The sequence below is a fragment of the Schistocerca piceifrons genome, chromosome 5 (assembly GCF_021461385.2).
Source record: "Schistocerca piceifrons isolate TAMUIC-IGC-003096 chromosome 5, iqSchPice1.1, whole genome shotgun sequence".
NCBI lineage: Eukaryota > Metazoa > Arthropoda > Insecta > Orthoptera > Acrididae > Schistocerca > Schistocerca piceifrons.
Genome location: NC_060142.1, coordinates 305407374 through 305423818, shown reverse-complemented (window position 1 = coordinate 305423818; position 16445 = coordinate 305407374). Strand labels below are relative to the sequence as shown.

Below are 16445 nucleotides of genomic sequence, written 5' to 3'. Positions count from 1 at the left end.
GCACTTCAGAGCCCATGTTTACTGGACATGTTTTCTTTCAAAAATGGTTCAAATGGCTCTGAGCACTATGGGACTCAACTGCTGAGGTCATTAGTCCCCTAGAACTTAGAACTAGTTAAACCTAACTAACCTAAGGACATCACAAACATCCATGCCCGAGGCAGGATTCGAACCTGCGACCGTAGCGGTCTTGCGGTTCCAGACTGCAGCGCCTTTAACCACACGGCCACTTCGGCCGGCCATGTTTTCTTTGCTCTGGTCCTTACTACCACCTCTCAACATATCGAAAGCAAAGAGCTTACAGTAGAAGAGATTTGTTTCACATTACCAAACCTTTTGCTTCGAATGATCCCTCCTGTCGTATCCCTGAAAACTGACCATTCCTCTTGGTACACTCTGAATAACCACTTTCATACTTTTGATATCATTTTAGGTTGAAACTGTTCGATTGGGTTTGATAATTATTTGATGGAATGTCTGGATTGGCACTTACGATTTTTTTCCTCGAACCTATATTAGACTATAGCGCTATGTTAATATCCAGCTGCGCATTTCATTTATCGTATAGCAAAAAATTCGTGAGCCATTAGTGTCTTCTCCTGGTTACTAACATTGACATGCTTGACGCTTAAGCCCTGTCCTCTCAATCGGCAATCATAGCACAACTAACACACAAACAAGATGTCGTACTGTGCATTACTCGGCAAGGCGAACTTCATAGAGGCAGCACCTTGGTGTTCACTTCCGAGAAGCAGGAAAGGAAAGTAGTATTAGCCTACACTCCAGAACTCTCGATAAGCAGAGCGCTGTCACGCGTAACACGTCTGTACGCACCATTGAATAAAGTTCCCACTTAGAAAAAAGGACAGAAACAAGATGAACATTGCATCTCACGTCAGCTGCTCATGACGCTTTGCTTGCAGTACCCGTAAAACTGCACTTCCCACTGGTATCGAATTTTTCACAGCTGTCTGTTAATTCGTCACCTGCAGTTTCAAATTGCGGATGATAATGCCGACACTTAGCTCGAATCTATGCCGACTGATTTTATTCCATTTTCAGTTTCCATCTCCGTCAAAGAATCTCTCTTCCAATAGCCATCGCACTAATTTTTTGCGTCATACACGGTCTTTCTAGTCTTATAACGTTACATCAGTAAATCCTAACGTCATGGCAGCCAAAGCAAACTGTTTTCGGCTAGTAATATCGAGATCCCGGGTTTGATTCCCAGTGGCCACCTCAAATTTTTCTCTGTTTGAAAGGCCTGGAACGAGGTTCGATCACCTTTGTGGTGCCAGTTGAAACACTGCTTGAATATTAATGTAGCGAAACTGACGCGCAAGTCGCCGAAGCAGCGTTACGTCGAAACGGTTCCACCAGACTAGGAGACACAGCAAAAGCAACAGCCGTCATTTTTCTGGGGCAGACAGCGACATGTCTGACATTAACACTACGGATTCCATAACAATGCTACATGTCCGTCTGGCATGGCAGTTTCGCTTTGTTCTAAACTGGGGGCGGAAATAAGACGGGAACCTTTTACTTGCAAAATTTTGTCAGTGGAATAAGTATGAGTAGGTTGGTTCTCCTTATTTAATCCTGAAAGCGCAATTTTCTTGTCTTTATGTATTTGTAATTTTATCCTGTTCATTTCTACACGATAGTCTGAAGTATTCCTCTTAGTCACAAAGGAGAACTGATTACGAAATTAAAATTCGCATTTACAAAAATGAAACGTTGCCTGACACTGTTGTTTGACAATACTGTTTGCTCAGTGTCACTTTGTAACATTTGTTCGTAGTGTAGTATGTATGAATCCACGGTTCGTCTAAATAAGCCACTGGCCGCTTTAATTCTGATGCTTTATTTTTCCATAAAAAGATCTAATTTAGCATGCTCTTTTCACGTATATGTTCCCACTGGCATACAATAACTCGATTCTGGCCCTTTTAAAATCAAATCCTTTAGATGGAACAGGTTTTCTCCGAATTTCTTTGCTAGTGTGGAAGTCTACTGACGAAAGCTATAAAATTTCTGCAAAAAATGCCATTTGCTTGTATTGTTCATAATATCGCAGAGATTGTTGTTTAATAACGCATTTATCTACGTTATCAATGGAACATCAATGGCGCTATTTTACTCGTTCTCCTTTGGAGCAGGGTCTTGAATCCCACTCCGGTCGGCATCGTGTCCGTGCTTCCGTAATTTGTGCATCAGTGACTGAACTTCACTCGTCAACGTTTGCTTGCACCTTCCGTCGCCTTCTCTGCCGGTGTTATCACACCCATCTCGTTCTCATTGTCAGCAAAATTAATGATTAACAGAAAGTGTCAAGACTTTCCGCGGGAATAGTTTCCGCGATCAATTTTAGCAATCGCATTGCTACGTAACAAGCATGCTACTTTGAACTGGAACGTAATTTTTAGCTAGCCCTGTAATCAAGTTAACTCTAACTACAGCCGGATAACCTGCTTCGCTGAATAATAACTATGCGTCTGAAATCAGTGTGTGCATACTGTTATTCATTGGGAGATATACCATTATTCGCGCGCTTCAATCTGACGCTAGGCCAGGTGGCTGAAGGGGCAACTATAAAAGCATATTCAAGGTTATTACACAGACTGCCATCACCATCGCGACGATAATCAGCTTGGATTGTGCCAATATTACATACTTTCTCCCACTGAGTACTGTGGCAAGCGATGTGACTGACTTACAGACTATACCTCGTAACAGTTCGTCGACTTTTGTACTTGACAGACAGGTAGTTTTCAGTTTTAAACCCAGCATTTTTAATTCATTCAAAAAAATATTGAACAGTTGTGGTGTATTCCCAAACTCTGATTTTCAAAGCATGCGTTAATTTGGCGTTATTGTCTGAGGCACTAACTAGCAACGATGGGCTGGAACTGTCAATTCCACTGAAAACAATAGGGTTAGGCAGAAAGAACGGCCCTTTTCAGTTGCCTATTGTGACTGTGGGAGCGCGCGCAGGTAGCAGCATAGCAAGGCAGTGGGAAATTCAGTTGACTGCAAGGCCGAGTCCAGTAATAGAGCTTTACATTGAAACGAAGTCAATAGTAGCGACTCGACCAGATTTCCGCAAGTCACTGGCAAACCCGCCGATAACGATCACCCAGGATGGTGCAAAATCGCGATCCATTTCTCAACGCAGTGTGACGTTATTCATCAGCATCTCATGCTTCCAGTTACGGCGCCATTCCGAATGCAGCCGTTTGAGTCGAGATGTTAAAGGCAGACTACACACGGGATTCCCTACTTCGGCTTCTGCCAGTCACCGATCAGTGGTGCTGGATGACGCGGAATGGTGAAGGGCGTCCATTACTTTTTCTCGAATGGCAGACGCTGATGTAAATGGGTTACATTGCATTTGGTTCACAGTACGGGGATCCTCCCTTAGGTGGTCAGATATATGGTTGACAGGATCCTTGACGACGAGTGTGCCTGCGTTCACATTCCTGCGCAGTCCAACATCGGGCCAATGTCACATACGAAAGCCCCAGAAATATGAATATTGCACAATGTGACCAGCCGGCCACATGAAAATCCACGATGAGGCCCTTTTCGCACTCTGTAAGCTGCTGACAATTCTATCTCACACGAGTACGTGGCGTCTGCCGTCCTTTTCTTGTGATAACATCTGATGCTGTTCACGCCCCTTGCATATATCTACCATTCTTATAAGATAATATAAATCAATGCTGGATAACTGAAAAATTATGAGGCATACTAAGAAGTAAAAACATACTCATAGACATATGTTTTAAGAAGGAATCTACCATCGCTGATTTCAGTTGCAATTTCTTAACGATAAAGTGTATGTTCGAGAGTAGGAGAGGAAGCATAGAACAACAGATTCTGTGTCACGTACTCACGTGTTACTGCAAAGCTACTACACTCTGGAGGAGGCAAAGAAATAATACACATCTTTTACAAAATTCGTAACATTCTATGGCCCCTTCTGGAGGAAATAAATAAATAATATCCATCTTTTACAAAATCCAAAACATTGTATGACGTTCTGATGAATGTACGCCTATACACCACCACGAGTTGTGTATTTTTGGTACATAGGAACAGAGTTTCTCTCCTCTCCTAGACTCTTTGCGTCAAGTCTGGACTGAGTTACGTATTGTGATTAGATTTATGCAATGGCTATTCTTTGTGTTGTTGTAATGAGTATTGGAGCGAAACGATAAAAGGTTGAAGCAAGGTACTGTCGCAAACTTACTCCCAACCAAAGAGTCTGTTGAGCTTAATGTCACCCACGGAATGATCAGAATGTATAGTATATTACAGACTCCATGAGCAATGTGGAAAGGTTTACTCTCTAACTCATGGCTCTGGTGCAAAGTCCAGTGATCGGACAGATCATCACCTCTCTCCTCCACTTGACAACCAACTTTGGTGCCAGTTAAGTGCGATTTCCGTCTCGCATTGAAAGAGATGTGGCATAATTGTAGTGCGATTTCCGGTTTGCAATCGAAAAGAAATTGCACAATTTTAGTATGATATATGCACTGTTCTCTAGCACACTGGCACGTAACTGACCACCACTGGTTCTATCAGAAGAGAGGCCAGATATCTGAAAAGCGAAAATATATTTTGTGTTCACGGTATGTGGACAGAAAAAACACGTATATTTTATACGAATAAAAACATACATTAATAAAGCAATGTTCATTTTAACTTTCATTCAATAATCTTCCTTCAGCAGTGGAAAAATCAGTTCTATCGAAAGATAGAAACAAAGTTGTTTTTGATGTTATTTGATACTTCAAAAAAAAAAAAATTACAATGGAGATTCGCTGAATTATCTTGTAAATACAACATATGTTTGTACATACAAATTGCTCTAGCAAGCAAATGTCGACGTTATGAAATATTTGGACGAAACTTTTCCGGTTGCTTGACTTGTCATCAGTTTACCACACAAACTTTATCACGAACATATGTTATGAAGTTTTCTTTGGCCATTAATAAACTTGTCTTTGTCTATTCTGATACTGTATCCCGACATTTTGTGTCACAAATGGTATCTCATTATTTCACTTTCACCGTTCGATACTGATCTAAGCAAAGTGACGATATGTTTACGGTCTGTCTAATAACCGTGCGCTTTAAGATTGTCGTTTTGTTATCGGTGGAAATCGGCTGTCATCGCGCCCCAACAGATTGTTTCAGCTCGTCGCCAACCTTAGCTAAGTAACAATTTTTTTTTTGCGCCGTAGCAATACAAATTCGGATCTAGTATGAGCTATAAGCTGACTGCCCTGAGAGGAGGAGGTGGGGCTTGTCGCAGCAGCCAATGTGCTACGAGCCGATTACAAGCGTTCGCTCCCAGCAGTCTCCGCAGAAAGACCGCCTTAAACTGCGGGACAGTAGCGTGAACACGCCACAATTTCTCTTGTGGTTTAGTGGCAAAGCGCGTGCTAGAAACCAAGATGTTGCGAGATCGAATCACGGAAGTTTTCCAGTACTTCAGCTTTCTATGATGTAACGACACGTAGTTCGCCGCGCGGAGTGGCCGCGCGGTCGTAGGCGCCCTGCCACGGATTGTGCGGCCCCTCCCTCGGGCATGGGTGTGTGTGTGTTGTTCTTAGCATAAGTTACTTTAAGTAGTGTGTAAGTCTAGGGACCGATGACCTCAGCAGTTTGGTCCCATAGAAATTCACACACACATTTTTGACACGTGGTTCGGATTCCACGTCAAGCTGCGGGTCCGCTTTCCCCGTGGTATGCGGTAGGTCAGGTGCATCCAAGTGGCCCAGGTGACGTCCAATTGAAAGATTTGCAACATGCCGATGAAAAACACGAAAGTATTATAATTATCTAACTTTCACCGTTCAGTTCTGGGCTAGGCAAGGTGTGTTGACATACCGTCTATACCGTCGTGTTGATGCGACTCGCGTGCGCTGCGCAGTGTGTGTGTTGCAAATATGGGCCGCAGCGCGGCGCTTTCGCTGCCCCACCTACGGAGTCACGTGCTCGCCAGTCCGCGGGAAATTAGTGCTGCGGTCCTCTAGCTGCTGGCTCGCGGCTTCTGCGGTGAGTACAGTCACAACTCAACAGGGCAACTGCGCCGTTTCAGTTTTCACAGACTAATGCCATGCATCGTCTGCAAGAGATGTAGTGAAATTCCGTTACTGCAGTCGGAAATCGCACCTACGCAGTATTGTCGTGCAGTATTGATGCGTGCCGGCCGGAGTGGCCGAGCGGTTCTAGGCGCTACAGTCTGGAACGCGCGACCGCCACGGCCGCAGGTTCGAATCCTGCCTCGGGCATGGATGTGTGTGATGTCCTTAGGTTAGTTAGGTTTAATTAGTTCGAAGTTCTAGGCGACTGATGACCTCAGAAGTTAAGTCGCATAGTGCACAGAGCCGTTTGAACCAGTATTGATGCGGTGGTAGTTCATCGTTTTTGAGCCTTACTTTCTGTTAGGTCACTTCGTTTATAGAATCAACCGAGCTAGCATATTAGTAGCGTGATCGGTGGCGTTCTGTATCAGATCTTGAACTCCTTTACATCTATTGTCGACAAGCTACACAACGGTGTGTATCTTTTCTTCTTCTTCGTCTTCTTCTACATTTGCCTTCTCCTGTTTCTTCTGCGGAGTCGACATTGTTATATGGCTTGATGCAATGTTACTAGTAGTTGGTGGCCAATAGTCTTAAGACTGATTGTCGGTAATCCTCCTTATTTTTTTCTTGATTTTCCCGCCACGAGTATTACCAGTATGTGGGATTCTTCTAGGACGTAGCCTTTGGAATTTTAACGGTAAAATCTCGGCGATACACAACACCGCTCTCGTAGCGTCTTCCACTGGCCTTCCATGACCACCGCCGTAACGTTCCGGCGCTGTCTAAATGCACCCGGCATGAGCTGCTGCATTAATCCTACCTGTTATGGGACCCAATGTGACTAGCAATCCGCAAGAATCGATAGAACGAAGATTTTGTACTTACCTCATTTTTCTAACGTACTTTCAATGAATCTTAGTCTGACTGCTTTTCCTTCGAGGGCCGTACCGAGGGTGACGAAATATGCATTCCGCGAAAGTAGGAGTCACGTACACAGGTAAAGATCGCTGGAATACTGTTCGTAACCCAATACGTCTCAGTAAGATATTGCATTGTATGTCCGAAAGAACAGTGCATCGTTCTTCTTACCAACACAGGCATTGTAATATAGTATTTACCCGCCGATACCAGGCAGTGACTTTCAGTTAAAATGTCCTCCGCTATACGGGAATAATGTAATGCGGGTACAGGTTGTGACACAGAAATGACATGTGGAAGTTTGGGCCGGCCGTGAGTCGAGCACGGACAACCAAATCCTTAAACATGGCCGCTCGTGTAAAGCAGGGTTCGAGCCGCAGTCCGGCACAAATTTTCATTGTCATTTTCTGATACACCTGATGTGAACATATTTCATGTATAACGTCTTACATATTGGCATTTGTAATTCAGGTCCTAACTACAACAATTACGTATACTTCTCACCAGCAAAGCAAACAATACGAAACAGTGTGAAGTACAACACAACAGTCAACAATAACTACCTGACACTACCGTCAGCTAGGTGGCTTTGGCTGCTGCCAAAAATAAATGACTGTCGGCCTAAATCTTCCGACGTCTAGCGATTTCTGCCGGTTCTGCACTGGGGAGCTTATCGGCCAATTTAAAGCTAACACACAGTCGCCACAAAAGTATGGAAAGAAAATTTTCAATATCTTGAGATACCAGTGCTTATATTTGACTGGAGAATTTGGCAATGCTTCGCAATTGCTAAAAATGTATGGGAGTTGTAAAAACGTCCTAATCTTCTTCTCCGCCTGCTCTCTGTCCATCTCCTCTTTTCTCCCCTTCTGTTTATCCATCTCTTCGCCCTTCTCACTGTTTACCTCTTACTCACCCCTCTCTCTGGCCGATTTCTCCCCCTTCCTGACAATCTCATCTTCCCCCTCCCCCCTCCCCGGTCTCTCTCTCTCTCTCTCTCTCTCTCTCTCTCTCTCTCTCTCTGCCGCGCGGGATTAGCCGAGCGGTCTTAGGCGCTGCAGTCATGGACAGTGCGGCTGGTACCGGCGGAGGTACGAGTCCTCCCTCGGGCATGGGCGTGTGTGTTTGTCCTTAGGATAATTTGGGTTAAGTAGTGTGTTAGCTTAGGGACTAATGACCTTAGCAGTTAAGTCCCATAGGATTTCACACACATTTGAACATTTCTCTCTCTCTCTCTCTCTCTCTCTGTCTCTCTCTCTCTCTCTCTCTCTCTGACCTTGCCTCTTGTTTATTGTTACTGCAAACGAAACCTCAATTGGAAAATGAAGTCACATAAAATGAATGGGTAAATCATTTGAGATCATTAATACAAGAGGTAAGGAGAGACGTCTGCAACTGCTGTGAGGATAGTAGCTTCAGTGACAGTATTTCTCATAGTTTTAATCTGTGAACAGGTATGAGTGAAAAGTTTCGGATGATTCAGATGTCATATTACGTTAGTATTCTGATCAAAGTCGATAAGACATAAAAACAACATTCCTCTTAAGTACAACGAAGAAAACAAAACAGCACTCTGTTGTATACACAGTTTTTGTTTAAAATTATATTCGGCATTCTATACAATGCTTAGGTAATGTATAGGATGCCTAAAATCGAACGTCAAAGTAAGAAAAGATTGATATTTTATACATTGCCTAAGCAGTGTATACTTTGAGTGATTGTCTGCTAATACGTCTAACCCCGCCATTTTTTTCTCGCCACCACTATTCGCGGTAGCGGTCGGGTCATTGTTCAAGAGCTGCGAAGACGGCATGTTGTAGTACGACGTCCAACTATCACACCATCGATATTGCAACAATAGTCCTCCAGTGTATAGCATCTGGCTGATGTTCTACAGACGCTCTCCCATAAACCTTAGCCGTTCTTGTAACACCATATCGGAAGGGAGTGTAGTGCCAAGACAGGAATCGCGCCACGGTGACTTGTAACGACGATTCTGCGGTTAATTATCTCACGTAAGAGCTAATGCAGCTAAAAACTGTGTTTTCCTACCGAAACCAGTTACAAAAAGGTAGCCTACAATGTGAAAAAGTCGAGGACTGCTACGAAGAAGGAACCCCGGGACTATTCACTGCTGAAACACTATGACGTAATGATCGTCGAGAATAAGACAAAGTTGACCAGTCTTGTTAAGGAAGATACGAGTGCTGTTAAGTTTTACGTCGCGGACTCCAATATTGGACATGCTCCATAAGGCCTATTTGGCTGTTGGTCATGGAGGATGTGGTATGTTGTTGAAGCTTTCACCCAAGGATAAGAATATTATCCGTCATGATACTGAGCTGTACATTCACCTTTGTGAGCTTTGCCAGAAGAAGCAAGACGGTGTTGTGGACTAGCAAATAGTTTTTTCGGAATTCAGTTCCCGTTTTCAGGTCGATCTCATCGATTTTCAGTTCCATCGTGATAGAGAGTACAATTTTATAATTGTCTACCAAGATCGTCTCACTAAGTTTGTCGTTCTCTGAAATCAAAGAGAGCGGAAAAAGTAGCCTGCAGCCTCATCGATATATTTACGTTGCCTGATAAACCAACGTCCGATAACGGCAGGGAATTTGCAAACAATTTGATAAGCAGCCTAAAGGAATATTGACCCAACTTGAAGGTCGTCCATGGCAAGACGCGCTACTCACAAAGTCAGGGCAACATCGAAAGAGGAAATCAGGGCATTGAAAATATGCTGTGTGTTTGGATGTAAGATGAAAAAAACTAGCTGCTGGAGTGACGGATTGCGGTTCGTCCAACTTATGAAAAACAGAGCTTTTCATTTTGGGGTAACAGGTCACCATACGAAACCCTATTCGGCTGCAAAGCTAAAGTAGGTCTCTCGACGTCGTTCCTGCCTGGTGAAGCCATGATTATCTGAGACCCTTCCATTTCTGTGGTTACTGAAAATCCTTCTTTTTCTGATATCTATTGCGCCGGCTGAAAAGAAACTAGCGACGCTCATACTTCTCAAAAGTGTGGCTGCAATGTTCATGCCATCTCTGGACATTCTGCTAAAGACGACGACGGCAAAGAACTGCTAAAACCTGTGTTGTCCTTTCCGACAAAGGGCGGGGTGACTCACACTATGTTGGCCGTTGTTATGAACGTGAAGGAAGATGGCTTTTACCGACTTCGAACTAGCGAAGGATTCTTGAAGCAGCTCTGAGTAAGATCAGTATTCACCTGACCACGAAATACCTCTTCGATCTGCAACTGCTTCTCGGTCCACAGGAAGCGGCCAAAGAATCGTCAGGTGTACGTGCAACACGAAACGCCAAAATATGAGGTGCCTTTGTGTCTAGAAGAAAATTAAGTGCGATTCATAAAGTCATTCTAGCCTTCCCTGCTGCAACTAGTAGGCCACGCCAGTTCTGCTTTGTGTTTTACCGGTAACAATATTCTGTTCGCATTCTTGTTTAAGTCGAGAAATGTATATACAAGATCAAATTGCCAAAACCTAATTTTTTTGTGTGACGAATACAAGTGAGCATTCATTGTAACAAGCACTTCCATCACAGTTCTGGTTTCACTGTTTTCCGGTAAAATTATCCTGTGTTTCATTTCGTAATGCGTATTAATTAATAAAGGCTTCTCATCTTGTGCCCTTTTAACATTTGCTTAAATGGTACTAGTGATTCTGAGTAATGCCTAGGACTTGTATAGAATGCCTAGGAAAAGTATTTAACATTTTCACAAGATCCTTATGCGAGGGTTGGAACTTGAAAAGTGGCAACTATTTATTCACAACCGATACAAAGGAGTTACTTGTTTGTACCTGTTACTGTCCTTCAAAGTAGTCACCAGTGTTGTGTAGAACCCGTTGCCAGCGATGTGGACGGCACAGTATATCGTTAGCAGAGCCTTTTCTGTTGATGGTGCTAATGGAGCGGTCTACTGTCTGTTGGTTCTCTGGAATAGTTCTGAAACGAATGCCACGAAGTGATTCCTTCATCTTCGGAATCAGATTAAAGTCACGAAAACTTAAGTCCGGGGAGTATGGTGGATGGTACAGTACTTCCCAGTCCCATCGACCGAACAGAGCAGCCACAGCTTGCGCTGTATGCGCCCGCGCATTGTCGTGCAAAATGATGGGTGGGTTGCGCAGAAAGTGTCGCCGCTTCTTTCGCAAAGCTGGTCGCAGGTGATACTCCAAAAACGAACAGTAATACCGTGTATTGACGGTCTGCAGTGGAGGAACGTAATGCGTTAGGATAACACCATCACAGTCGTACACGAGAATCACCATTTTTAACTTTAGACTACTCCATTCGCACCATCAACAGAACAGGCTCTGCTAACGAAATACTACGCCTTCCACATCGCTGGCAAAGGGTTCTGCACTACGCTGGTGATTACTTTGAAGGGCAGTAACAGTTGTAAACATGTAACTCTTTTATATCGGTTGTGAATAAATAGTTGCCACTATTTAAGTTCCAACCCTCGTATTTCATAGTTTGCCCATAACCATCACGCATTCTATACATCATCTAGGCATTCTATAGAATACCGGGATTTGACACTATCCCGGTAAGGAGAAAGAACATGTGTGGAAGAAACGATTTGTCTGATTATCTAAATGCCCTGATATCTGAGTTAAAACCGACTACGAGAAAGAGAGTGAAGCAGCACATTTCCACAGCACAGCACTTTCTTTCTCGCAGCCAGTTTTAATATAACATCTTTTCATTGTCGTTTAAAGAAAATATGTAGCCTGATTTAACATAATACATTTTTATTGTCGTTTAAAAAATGTATAGCTTATGGCCGTCTGAATATTAGTAAAGTATTGCGTAACAGTATCGGTTAAAACGGTCAATAATTATTCGAGATCTTTGCTAACAGCGTTTCCCCTATATATATAAAATGTATATTTATATAGGTCTATCACACATATTTAAAAAACATACCGTTAAAGTCCATTTGAATGTTTATTAGAGTATGATGTGAAAGTCTGAAATAAATTGGTCAAGAACTTTTCGTTATTTTTGCTAAGAGCGTTTCCCCCTTACGTATTATATAAATGTTTATTTGAAGTATATATTCAAAATATATGTATCTGTCGGAACGTTTATTGGAAATGGAATAAAAATACAAAAAAGACAAGTATCTTTAGAGATATTTACTAACAACGTTTACCCTTTATGTATTACATGTATGTATTTATGTACCATATATATTAAAAATGTGTAGCCTGTGTCTGTCCGAATGTTTATTTATTAGAGTATCGTGTAAAATTTTGAAGTAAATCGGTGAAGAATTTTTTGAGGTTTTTGCTAACAATCTTTCCCTTTTATGTTCTATATATACATGTATGTACCACATATTTTAAAGAAGTATGTTACCTTTGCCCATCCAAAAGTAAGAATATCATGTTAAAATTTGCATTAAGTTGGTCAAGATATTTTCGAGATTTTTGCCTACAACGTTTCCCCTTTATGTATTAAATATGTATTTATATGCTACACATGTTTAAAAAATATGCAGCTTATGTCCGTATGAACGTTTTTAGAGTATCGTGAAAAATTTGAAGTAAATCGGCTAAGTAATTTTCGAGATTTTTGGTAACAACTTTAATCAATGATTTACCTTAAGTGTATTATTAGAGCATTGTGTAAAAGTTTGAAGTAAACCGATCAAGAACTTTCGGAGATCTTTGTTAGCTACGTTACCCTTTATATAGTGCATATATATTTATATACCATGTATACACTGAAGTGCCAAAGAAAGTAGTACACTTGCCTAATATGGTGTAGCACGCAAAAGTGTCGCAACACGACGTGGCGTTGGCTCGACTGATGTCTGAAATAGTGCTGGAGGTAATTAACACCATGAATCCTGCAGGATTGTCCACAAATCCGTTAGAGTACGAGGAGATCGAGATCTCCTCTGAACAGCACGTTGCAAGGCATCTCATATATGCTCAATAATGTTCATGTCTGGGGAGTTTAGTGGCCAGTGGAAGTTTTTAAATTAAGAAGAGTGTTCCTGGAGCCACTCTGTAGTAATTCTGGACGTGTGGGGTGTCGCATTGTCGTGTTAGAATTGCCCAAGTACCTCTGATTGCACGATGAACATGAATGGATGCAGGTGTCACCTGTCAGAGTCGTATCTAGACGTATCAGGTGTCCCATATCGCTCCAACTCCATACGCCCCACGCCATTTCAGAGCCTCCACCAGCTTGAACAGTCCCCCACTGACGCGTGGGGTCCATGGATTCATGTGGTTGTCTCCATATCCGTACACGCCCATCCGCTCGATACAGTTTGAAACGAGACTCGTCCGACCAGGCAACACGCTTCCAGTCATCAACAGTTCAATGTCAGCGTTGACGGGCCAAGGCGAGGCGTAAAGCTTTGTGTCGTGCAGTCATCAAAGGTACACGAGTGGGCCTTCTGCTCCGAAAGCACATATCGATGATGTTTCGTTGAATGGTTCATACGCTGACTCTTGTTGATGGCCCAGCGTTGAAATCTGCAGAAATTTGCGAAAGGGTTGCCCTTTTGTCACGTTGAACGATTCTATTCAGTGGTCGTTGGTCCCGTTCTTGCAGGATCTTTTTCCGGCCGCAGTGATGTAGGAGATTTGATGTTTTACCGCATTCCTGATATTCACGGTACACTCGTGAAATGGTCATATGGGAAAATCCTCCCTTCATTGCCATCTTGGAGATGCTTTGTCACATTCAGCACCACATTCAAACGCACTTAAATCTTGATAACCTGCCATTGTATCAGCAGTGACCGATCTAACAACTGCACCAAACATTTGTTGTCTTACATAGGTGTTGCCGACCGCAGCGTCGTATTCTACTTGTTTACATATCTCTGTGTTTGAATACGCATGCCTATACCAGTTTCTTTAGAGCATCAGTGTATTAAAAAAATTCGTATCCTATGTTTGTATGAACGTTTACTAGAGGATTTACTAGAGGGTAGTGTAAAAATTTGAAGTAATTCAGAGAAGCGCTTTTGGACAATTTTCGTAACTACGTTTGACTTTAATGAAGTATGTATATATTTATATACAATTTATATTTTTATAAAGAAAGTGCATATATCTGTCCTTACGTTTATTCGAGTATCGTGTAAAAATTGTAAATAATTTCGTCAAAAACCATTCGAGATTTTTGTGAACAACCTTTCTCATTTCGACAGTGTACATATACACCTAAACTCAACTCCCTCGAACAGGCCATGAATGCGCAACGGTACCGACCGACCGCTGTGTCATTCTCAGCCCACAGACGTCACTGGATGCAGATATGGAGGGGCATGAGGTCAGCACACCGCTCTTCCGGCCGTATGTTAGTTTACGAGACCGGAGCCGCTACTTCTCAATCAAGTAGCTCCTCAGTTTGCCTCACAGGGGCTGAGTGCACCCCGTTTGCCAACAGCGCCCGGCAGGCCGGATGGTCTCCTATCCAAGTGCTAGCCCAGCCCGACAGCGCTTAACTTCGGTGATCTGACGGGAACCGGTGTTACTATTGCGGCAACGCCGTTGGCACTTATACACCATATTACATATTTTTAAAAATGTGTAGCGTATGTCTGTCCGAACATATATACCAGGTGATCAAAAAGTCAGTATAAATTTGAAAACTTAATAAATCACGGAATAATGTAGATAGAGAGGTAAAAATTTACACACATGCTTGGAATGACATGGGGTTTTATTAGAACCAAAGAAAAAAAAACAAAGTTCATAAAATGTCCGACAGATGGCGCTGGACAGCAAAACGTCAGTGACTGCGCATGACAATCATGATAAAAAAAGGGGCTGTAATGAGAGAGAGAATCAGATGCGCCAGCACTCGCAGCATGTTGACGTTACTTGAAAAGGCGCTTTTAGTAAAGCTGTATTATCAGAATGGGGAAAGTGCTAGTTCAGCGTTACGATTCTATCGCCATAGGAAGGGGATTCTAACGGGTAAAGGTCCGTTGACAAATGCAGCTGTGGCGAGAATGATTTCGAAGTTCGAAGCCACAGGTTGTTTGGATGGTAGACCACGTAGTGGCCGACCGAGCAAAAGGCGTAATGCTGCTGAGACAGTTCAGGAAGAAACGGAGACTGTAGCGGGTTCGTCTATGCACGGGGAAGTCAGCGCTCGTGCAGCCGCACGTCGCACCGGCATTCCTTCACTACTGTTTGGTTGGCACTGAGGCGTACCCTCCCATGCTATCCGTTCAAAATCCATCGGCATCATGAACTATTACCTGGCGATTTAATGAAGCGGAGGGCATATGTGGTGTGGGCGTTTCAAAAGATGGCGAAAGATGACGATTGGTTAAGTAACGTGTTGTGGACCGACGAAGCTCATTTCACGCTCCGAGGGTCTGTCAACGCCCACAACTGCAGAATTTCGGCTACCGAAAATCCTAGAATTGTCGTGGAAACTCCATTGCACGACGAGAAAGTCACGGTATGGGTTGGATTTATCACATCTACCGCTATCGGGCCTTTTTTCTGGGAGAAATGCGTGATTCTTGTGAGAAGCACACCGATATGTTACAGAATCGCATCATCCCCAGCCTGGGTGATAAACACCTGCCGGAACGTATGATGTTTATGCAGGATGGCGCTCCACCCCATATTGCCAGACGCGTGAAAGATCTCTTGCGCGCGTCGCTTGGTGATGATCGTGTGCTCAGCCGCCACTTTCGTCATGCTTGGCCTCTCAGGTCCCCAGACCTCAGTCCGTGCGATTATTGGCTTTGGGGTTACCTGAAGTCGCAAGTGTATCGTGATCGACCGACATCTCTAGGGATGCTGAAAGACAACATCCGACGCCAATGCCTCACCATAACTCCGGACATGCTTTACAGTGCTGTTCACAACATTATTCCTCGACTACAGCCATTGTTGAGAAATGATGGTGGACATATTGAGCATTTCCTCTAAAGAACATCATCTTTGCTTTGTCTTACTTTGCTATGCTAATTATTGCTATTCTGATCAGATGAAGCGCCATCTGTCGGACATTTTTTGTACTTTTGTATTTTTTTGGTTCTAATAAAACCCCATGTCATTCCAAGCATGTGTATCAATTTGTACCTCTCTATCTACATTATTCCATGATTTATCCAGTTTTCAAATTTATACTGACTTTTTGATCACCCGGTATAATCAAAATATGTAGCCTTTGTGAGTCCGGAAGTTTATTAGAATCGGTCAATAACTTACCGAGATTTTTGCTAAAGACATTTCCTCTTTATACAGTACATGTATATTTAAACACCTTTCACATATAATGTGTATGTGTGTGTAGCCTTTGCCCACCCGATCGTTTATTAGAGTATGGCGTGAAAATTTGAAGTAAAACGGTCAAGAACTTTTCGAGATTTTTAGTTAAACAACGACTTGTCTTTACACAGTGAGAT

The 16445-nt window shown here is 42.9% G+C and overlaps 1 protein-coding gene across 1 annotated transcript in view; it reads left to right on the top strand.

The window, feature by feature from the left end:
* Nucleotides 1-6023: 6023 nt before the first annotated feature.
* The window catches only part of LOC124798340 (lysosomal acid glucosylceramidase-like), a 120124-nt gene continuing 109702 nt past the window's right edge, over nt 6024-16445 (top strand). The window contains exon 1 of the mRNA XM_047261695.1: nt 6024-6069. The gene's annotated coding sequence lies outside the window, so the exon portion shown is untranslated. The remainder of the gene's footprint in view (nt 6070-16445) is intronic.